The sequence below is a fragment of the Leptidea sinapis genome, chromosome 15 (assembly GCF_905404315.1).
Source record: "Leptidea sinapis chromosome 15, ilLepSina1.1, whole genome shotgun sequence".
Lineage (NCBI taxonomy): Eukaryota > Metazoa > Arthropoda > Insecta > Lepidoptera > Pieridae > Leptidea > Leptidea sinapis.
This window is the reverse complement of record NC_066279.1, coordinates 3,411,847-3,421,302: the sequence shown is the minus strand read 5'-3', so window position 1 is coordinate 3,421,302 and position 9,456 is coordinate 3,411,847. Positions and strand designations below refer to the sequence as shown.

The window sequence follows — 9,456 nt, the reverse complement described above, 5'->3', positions numbered from 1 at the left end:
TAAAAAGAAGTGCTCTCATTTTTACATAGATTCAATATAAATATAAACTGATTATTTCACTTACTTGCGTACAAATATATATTTACAGTAGATTTAATTTGTTAATGTTTTAAAATGATATATTTAAGGGATGAAATGAAATGTACAGTTTTGTTCCCACAGGGCGGGCAGGCGAGGCCTCCTTCCTCCTGCGTCCCTCTCGTCTTCATACCGCAGTCTACCTTCCGCAGCTCAATCGGAAGCCCGTTCGCACGCCGCGAGTTTTCATTACGATATTTTACTCTAAAAGTGAATTAAAACGTGTGAAAATCGCGTTCTATTCTACTCTTCTTCTCGTATTTAATTTTGTTTTTTTGTGTTGTTTAACAGTTCAAGTGTATTTGTGATTCCGTAAGGCGCTTTGTTATTTGGGTGAGTACCTTCGGCATATAATTTAAAAATTATTGTTATCTATTTATAAAGCAAACTAGAACCCATTATGTTTACACAAACTGATTACCTAATTGTGAATAAATGATAAACGTAAGTAATAACCTACTTATTACATAAAACTTGGACATTGAATATTTTTTTCTCTGTCATAATTTCAAAAGTGTAATTCGATTTTAAACTTTTTGATTTTCTTCCTATCTTCGTAGATATATCTTGCAATTCGCACAAAATAAAATCCTTCTAATATAGTCAGTCATCTTATGAAAGGCCCTTGAATTTCCTACAAGATTTTGCATTTCAATATCTATGGAGCGTTTTAGTGATCCATATTTTATTTTCTCTACGAGATGAGGTATTGCTATTTATAGCTCGGAATTTGTTTGAATGTGACTGATAAGTATTTACTTTATAGATCGATTTACGGAAGGCATCACAAATTATTATTTCTAAATAATCTTTTACCAAAGATCGGACCCTGAAAGCAGCTATAAGTCACGTTACCCTACATATCGAGCAAAAACATTTATATTATCTTTCTTCTTCTTCATCGTCGTCTCCCCTAACTGCTGAGAATCCTGACTCCGTAGAATATTAACAGCCTCCATCGGCTACGATTGTTGGCCTGATGCCTTGACAGGAATATCCAGATGTTCGGATATCTGATCCGACAAACTCTCAGCCTTTCGGGCTTTCCTACCTTCCCCATCCCCATATATATATATATATATATATATATACATATATCTATATTATCTTTAATGAACGACGAAAAAAATATAATAATAAGTCTACATATACATTATTATATAATTACTTATCCTGACGGACTGACTGATTGGTTGATCAAAGCTGATCCTATGCTCATGGAGCAAATAACTTGAAATTTTGGACTATGTTTCCTTAAATGGGGTAAAAGAATTCTACGTATTTTTCATTGGCTAATTCACCCCATACTGCATTATTTCCAAATTAAACTGTAAGAAACTACAAATAACTGTATCTTTCTCAAAATAAATGTAGTACACGTAAACCATCATTTTTCTTGCTTTTCCCCTAACGGGGTTTAAATGGAAAGTTCGTGATTTTTGAAGAAATAAATCACAGTGAAACGTGGTCAGCTTGTATAAGTCTATTCATACTATAAAAATGGAAATGATCGGCTGACGAAGCATACATGGAGGATATTTTAGTAAACCTTATTATTGTATTCACACATTCATCACGTCATAACAACTTTTAGGATTGTTGTCTACTAGTGTGTTTGCTTACACAAATCTAAAAAATAGCTTAATTGATTAACATGCATATTTTACAGATCTACCTTATAGTAAGTTTGAAGAGCCATTTAAGTAACACAGTTTCAGATTGTTTTTACTTTTAGCACCATGAACCTATTTTAAGGATCCGTACTGAACCTATATATCCAGAATCAGGCCGAGGTGTTTTAAACTACCGTGTACTACTACTACAGAGAACATGCCCTTTTTTTTATGGAATAGGAGGACAAACGAGCGTACGGGTCACCTGGTGTTAAGTGATCACCGCCGCCCACATTCTCTTACAACACCAGAGGAATCACAAGAGCGTTGCCGGCCTTTAAGGAAGGTGTACGCGCTTTTTTGAAGGTACCCATGTCGTATCGTCCCGGAAACACCGCACAAGGAAGCTCATTCCACAGCTTTGTAGTACGAGGGAGAAAGCTCCTTGAAAACCGCACTGTGGAGGACCGCCACACATCCAGATGTTGGGGATGAAATCCTAATTTGTGGCGTGTCGTGCGAAGGTGGAATTCGGCGGCAGGAATCAGGTTAAACAGCTCTTCGGAACACTCCCCGTGATAAATGCGGTAGAGGACACACAATGCAGCGACGTCTCTACGCAACACCAAGAGATCCAGCCGTTCACAGAGCACTGAGTCCCCGACAATTCGAGCTGCTCTACGTTGCACGCGGTCAAATGGATCGAGCAGATACTGGGGTGCGCCAGACCAGAGATGACAGCAATACTCCATGTGTGGCCGGACCTGCGCTTTGTAGAGCGCTAGAATGTGGGCCGACTTGAAGTTTTGCTAAGTAGCCTCTTAAAAGTAATAGATCTTGAGGATATAATAAGACTTCGGCATAGTTGTAACTAGTATCCTCGATTTCCATATCTCATTTTTGAAGTAAGACTTCTTTAGAATCGATGAAACGAAAAAGTGAAACGATAGAGACACAAACAGGTAAATGAATACGATTCAGCCAGCGACAGAATGAGATAGAAAGCATTAGACAGTGCTTTGGTACCAGGCGATCATAGTTGAAGAAGAGATTGTCTTATGTATGACGCGAGTAGACCTTAATATATTCTAACGTCATGTGCTCGACGTACTACGTAGACACCAGGAGAACAAAAAAATGGTAGCGGTGATAGTAACGTTATTCATAGCGGTTGAAGTCATATGTTATCCAAGCAACATGTACCAGGGCTTCATATGCAGTTTAGAGGATTAATGTAAATTTTGCATCGGATACAGCGATTTCGTTGATTGAGTTTTTGGAGACCAAATTAAATTTGACAATGTGCAGCAGTCGCACTGTACCAACAACAATAATATAAAAATATAAATTAATTATCAAACTTTGTATCGCTATGATCATTACTAAAACCTAAAATTACCCTCTTCCCGAATTTTCACATTCGTCTCATTATCTTGAAGCCAATATTTTTGAAGTTTTTACTTCTACCACGTGTTTTTTTAGGTACGAGTTGAGGGCAGAAGCACTAGCGCAAGCAACCTTAAATCCTAGGGATTTAAGTGTATTTCAATCCTCGAATGATAAAAAAAAAATAAAAATAAAAACCAACGAGAACCTATTAATATAATAAATCTCATATACCGTAGTCACAGAGTATATTATCAATATTGCTGTTATAACATTATTCAAAATGGCCGACTTGAAAAAATATTTAAAAATAGAATTTTATAAGTACTTGCATAGTGTTTTATTTTTAACCGTTATTTTGCTAGGCAGGCTCGCCTAGACTGGTTTTCCATCATTCATTACAGACGAAGACAGAAGCTTATACTTAAATATAGAACGAAATACATAAATCAAATAACAAAGTCTATTTCAGGTTCCGAGTAATATTCCCAAACTAGTTAACATAACATGAATAAAATCTGTTTCTCGTTGAAAAAGAGATAAACACGACCTAAATACGCATGCCTACATGACGTTACAGCTTTGGATTTGGGTTGGTATTTTGTCGTGAGTAAAATGTTAAGATAAAATATAAAGAATCAACATTTTAACCCATTTACAAATAACAATAATTCTGCGTCACATGTTATATATAGTTAATAAAAGAGTTGATTTTAAAATAATATCTTAGATCATTTAATTTTTTTTTAATTGCCTGAAGTCTGGGCGCTGATAACTGCGACACAGACCGAGAGACAAATGCGGCTGTCAACGTTATTATGTAAATTATGTATGCTTGTTACCTTAAATAAAGATTTATTATTTATACTTACATTATTTTACTAGTGGGAGGCTCCTTTGCACAGTATGCCAGCTAAATTATGGGTACCACAACGGCGATTATTTCTGCCGTGAAGCAGTAATGTCTATTGTGTAAGCATTACTGTGTTTCGGTCTGAAAAATTGTATGAAAATGTATGAAATTACTGGGGAAATGAGACTTAACATCTTATGTATGCGTATCAATTACCATCAACTGAACGTACTGCCCGACTGGTCCTTTATTTTCATTAAAAAAAAATACGTCTAGATGGACTATGACAGCTGTCAAACCGTCTTTATAACTAACCTCTATTTTGATCAATTCACGCACACTAACACAAAGTGTCATACAAATCGCGAGTGTAAGACGCAGCTTGTCACGCACACTTAACTAATATTCCTGGCCTGTTTTTATCGGTTGTCTAACAGCGAGAGAATTATAAATTATCTACGAATAATGTTTTTCGGTTTCATTGTCATCATTAAGGATTCTTTTAAGATTGTATTTGTTTAATAAGTTGTCATGTTTATTAAAATATTAATACATTATCAAGTTTTTCTATAGGTACCTAAGTAACGTATATGATTCTAGTTTGTTAATTTATATATTAACATTATGATTAGTGATTTTGATCGTCCTTCAGAGGCAGGGGTCTCCGCTGTGCTCCAACTATACAACGCAGGCGTAGTCGCAAAATGCCGCAAGTAATACTACACCCAAGTGGGTGTACTTGATCCAGTCTCGAACAATGTGTGACGTTGACTTCTCACATGTTCTGTTAAACTTTGCTATATAATAATTGAAACTAAAATGCCGGCTTGCGCAGTAAAACTTTGTAAAAGTAGTACTACAAGAAATGAGAAAGACACTGGGATCACATAATATCATCATTAGTAAGTACTTTTAATTTTATTAATTTCAATGAAAATAACGCGAAGCGTATATTACAATATTTGAAAGATTCCATTTAGTGTAAAGATGCCACGCACACAATAGTTGCCGTAGTAAAAAAGCTATTGTTTTTAGGTAGCGCGGTATCTAGTTGGAGCGCAGCGGAGAACAATCCTCAATCAATCAGAGTTAATATCAATATCATCTTTGTGCTGCAGAACAGGGCTATTCGTGCTATTTGTAACCATTTTTATTATTATTTATAACCACTTCCATCATTTGGGCTTCCCGAGAGCTTGTGCAAGTGGACCTCCAGCTTCCTCACTGGGCGCAGCATACAGGTCGTTGTCGACGGATATTGCTCGAACCCGAAACCCGTGAATGCTGGAGTGCCCCAAGGCTGTGTGCTGTCTCCCACGCTGTTTCTTCTGCATATCAATGATATGTTGGACACCTCGAACATTCATTGCTATGCAGACGACAGCACTGGTGACGCCGTATACACTGGTCATGCAGGTCTCTCTCGGGAAATCGTCGACCAGTGCCGGGAGAAACTTGTGTCTTCTATCGAGTCCTCTCTTGAGAAGGTCGCGGAATGGGGAATATTGTACCTTGTCCAATTTAACCCCCAGAAGACTCAAGTTTGCGCGTTTACCACTAAATAAACCCCATTTGTCGTATCACCGCTCTTCGACAACACTTCCCTCAAAGCCTCGCCTAGTATCGGAATACTGGGTCTTGAAATCTCGAGCGATTGCCAATTTCCTGGTCATCTGGAAGGCAAAGCCAAATTGGCTTCAAAGAAACTGGGCGTCATTAATAGAGCACGACAATACTTCAAGCCGGCCCACATACTTGCGCTCTACAAAGCGCAGGTCCGGCCACACATGGAGTATTGCTGTCATCTCTGGTCTGGCGCACCCCAGTATCAGCTCGATCCATTTGACCGCGTGCAACGCAGAGCAGCTCGAATTGTCGGGGACACAGTGCTCTGTGAACGACTGGATCACTTGGCGTTGCGTAGAGACGTCGCTTCATTGTGTGTCTTCAACCGCATTTATCACGGGGAGTGTTCCGAAGAGCTGTTTAACCTGATTCCTGCCGCCGAATTCCACCTTCGCACGACACGCGACAAGTTAGGATATCATCCTCACCATCTGGATGTGTGGCGGTCCTCCACAGTGCGGTTTTCAAGGAGCTTTCTTCCACGTACTACAAATCTGTGGAATGAGCTTCTTTGTGCGGTGTTTCCAGGACGATACGACATGGGTACCTTCAAAAGAAGCGCGTACACCTTCCTTAAAGGCCGGCAACGCTCCTGTGATTCCTCTGGTGTTGCAAGAGATTGTGGGCGGCGGTGATCACTTAACAACAGGTGAACCGTACACTCGTTTGTCCTCCTATTCCATAAAAAAAAAACCATTGTCCTAAAAAATTAAATGCAGAAGAAAATAAAGATATTACATTTTAACTTTTGGCTCAAAATATATTCTTGACAACGTAATGTATGTTACACAATCAAGCGGATTTCATAGAATGTGTTAATCGCAATGTTAACACCAGGAGCAAACATAATCTTGTATACCATGTACTCGGTCAAATCGATTTAGTAATTTCTTAGTTAGACGATGTTTATGCTTGTACAACATGATAATGACAAAAAAACGTTTGTGTGGTAAAGGTTATAACATAAGCGTCTCTCTTAATGATACCACACCTTGGGGCGACGAATCGAGCGACCGCTCACAGTCGATTTATAAAATAAATTTTGCTGACAAAAAATTTTATATAAGTATAAAAGCCTTGAGTTTATATGATTAGAACTAGAATAAATTCATTAAGTATTTAGAATTCCAACAACATTTATATCCCACACACCACAATTTTCTCTCCAACGATTTAAGTTCTTTGAAAGACCGTCGCACCCATAGAGCCAATATTATTATATAAATTATTACATAATATAGCTGATTCTCCAAATCTATTAAGTAAAATAGGATTTCGCTGCCGAAAGCCCACATCACGATGTAAAGATGATATATTTGATGTTGCCTAAGAACACGGAAAGAACAGGTTTATAATTCGGGCATGTAGCTGTTATAATAGAGCATACAGTCATAATATTGACATATTTCATGAAAAGTTTAATGTTCTCAGACCTCAGAGGTTAGTGATAATTACTGATTTTTTTTAAACCCATTCTTATATTTTTTTCTGATTCCTTAACTCATTGTAACTATTACATTGTAGCTTGTAATTATTTGTTGATTTGTATTACTTTTGATTTGTGGTTTTTATCGTACCGTTGGTTACCTTTTAACTAAAAGTGTTGACATATTAGGTATATCGGAACGACAATTCAAATCAGCAATTAATAGCACATTGAAACAGCATCAACTTAATTAATGTTATTTAATTCAATTTAAACTTAAATCTCATTGTTATGAAATTAAATATTCTCATTGGAGACTTATATGTAACATCATAATAATATTGTAAGCAACATCTGTTTGTAATAACTACTTTTCTTTCTTGTTATCTAACACTTAAATAATAACCCGTGGACATTGTCGTTGGTTATGCACTCAGTACTATTTATGTTATTTCTTCCTCTAATGTAATCATCTAGTGTGTAATTGTTTTGTGTCCCAAATAAAATAAAATAAAACTTAACTGGTGAAAGTGTGAGTCTTAAGTTCTGTTAATATATATCATAATACTGTTTGTTTGTTATACATAAATAAATAAATAAAAAATAAATATCACAAGGTGTTTTGTGTTTTTTAGAACAGAAACTGTGGAGCCCTTATATATGTAATGCTTGTTAAGGATGCAGTCACTTGATATTGTTCTGCTTAAACTTATTTCTTTCCTCTGTCTGTAGTTACTGTTACTGTATAGTTTTTTTTTATGATAATAAGGGACGAGACGAGTAGGACGTTCAGCTGATGGTAATTGATACGCCATGCCCATTAAAATGCAGTGCCGCTCAGGATTCTCAAAAAACTCAAAAATTCTGAGTGGCACTACAATTGCGCTCGTCACCTTGAGACATAAGATGTTAAGCCTCATTTGCCCAGTAATTTCACTAGCTACGGTGTCCTTCAGACCGAAACACAGTAATGCTTACACATTACTGGTTCACGGCAGAAATAGGCGCCGTTGTGGTACCCATAATCTAGCCGGCTTCCTGTGCAAAGGAGCCTCCCACTGGTAAAGTAGTTAAAAATAAAATCTAGTTTAAAGTAAAATAGTTGGTAAAATGGGATGTTAGTGATTCGTTATAATATAAAAAACAAGATATATATCATCGTATACCATCAGTAAAGTAGTTAGTAGTACGATCATGCTATAATAATATTTATTTCTATTCAAATCTTATCATAAATCGAAATAATTTTTATCGTAAGTCTCCAAATAGTTGGTCTATCGATAAATAATTAAATTATAAACATATATGGATTAGATACTTATAAATAGCTATTATTACTTTAGATAAAGATTGTAAAATACTTTTTCTTATCAGTGTAGTTATCTTTATTAACCATTTAATTTGTGTTTTCAGTTTTGTTATAACTAAAAAAATAATGTTCTACTTTTATGAGTCTTTCTATTTTTACACAAATTAAATTTTTAAACAAAATTTATCAAACGATGCTAGACTCGAACCAAAGTGTCGTATCGTTGATAAATCTTGTACGTCTTGTTCAACTCTAAATTGTGGCTTCATCAACAGGATCTACTTTACAGTTGATACCCTGCTCAACCCCGATATTTTCATATTAGGTAATTGATTTAAGATGACACTCTTATAATTTAATGCTTAAACAATTAGACATTAAAAAGAGAAAAGTGTGACAGTTTCGGAATGGCCAAGGATGACAATTGGAATTGACGATCGTTCTCATATTTTACCCTTTGACCCCTATCCCTTATTTATCTTTCAACCTTCCACAAATGTTTGTTCATTTCATGTGTACGTTTAGGTCACGTTTTGCGTAACTTGAAAAAAACAACATGTTACAAACAAAAATAATTCACACAACGTATTGATAAAACCCACAATGAAAACTTATAAATACTAATAAACTATCGAATAAAATAAGTTTTGTGTTTATAGCTAGCATAGCATAGTTTTATGATAATATAAACAATTCAAATAAAAAAGACTATTTGGCAAAAAATAAATCTATCGAGATTTTTTTTCGTAATCGTGTTTTTGAAACAGCGATAATTTAGATAAAGAAATGAAGATAAACATGTCAAAAAATTGGAACCTAATAAAAAATATTTGTAGAAGTATTTTAAGTAGATTTTTAAAAAATTTACCTTTTAGGACTATAGCGCCTTAAGTTTATTGCTTTTCAAAATACTCTACTTCACATTATAAATATTTTTTCATGCGATCGAAACATTTTTTAAAACAGGACGACCACAGATCTTAAGGCATGTTTTTTACGTGCTGATTGAACCTCTCATCAAATCTTTGATTTTGGGGAAAATACAGAAATCACTAGGTCCTGTTTCGTTGCGTACGGAGAACTTGGATCTGTGATAAAAAACAAATGACAAATGATTTCCCGTCAATTGCTTTTTTTATTACTAAGAATGTTTGCAGCGTTTCAA

The 9,456-nt window shown here is 35.6% G+C and overlaps 1 protein-coding gene across 2 annotated transcripts in view; it reads left to right on the top strand.

Moving 5' to 3' along the window:
• The first annotated feature begins 231 nt into the window (after positions 1-231).
• LOC126968368 (protein qui-1) overlaps positions 232-9,456 on the top strand; it is a 127,278-nt gene continuing 118,053 nt past the window's right edge. For both annotated transcript variants that reach the window (XM_050813353.1, XM_050813352.1), the window contains exon 1: positions 232-411. The gene's annotated coding sequence lies outside the window, so the exon portion shown is untranslated. The remainder of the gene's footprint in view (positions 412-9,456) is intronic.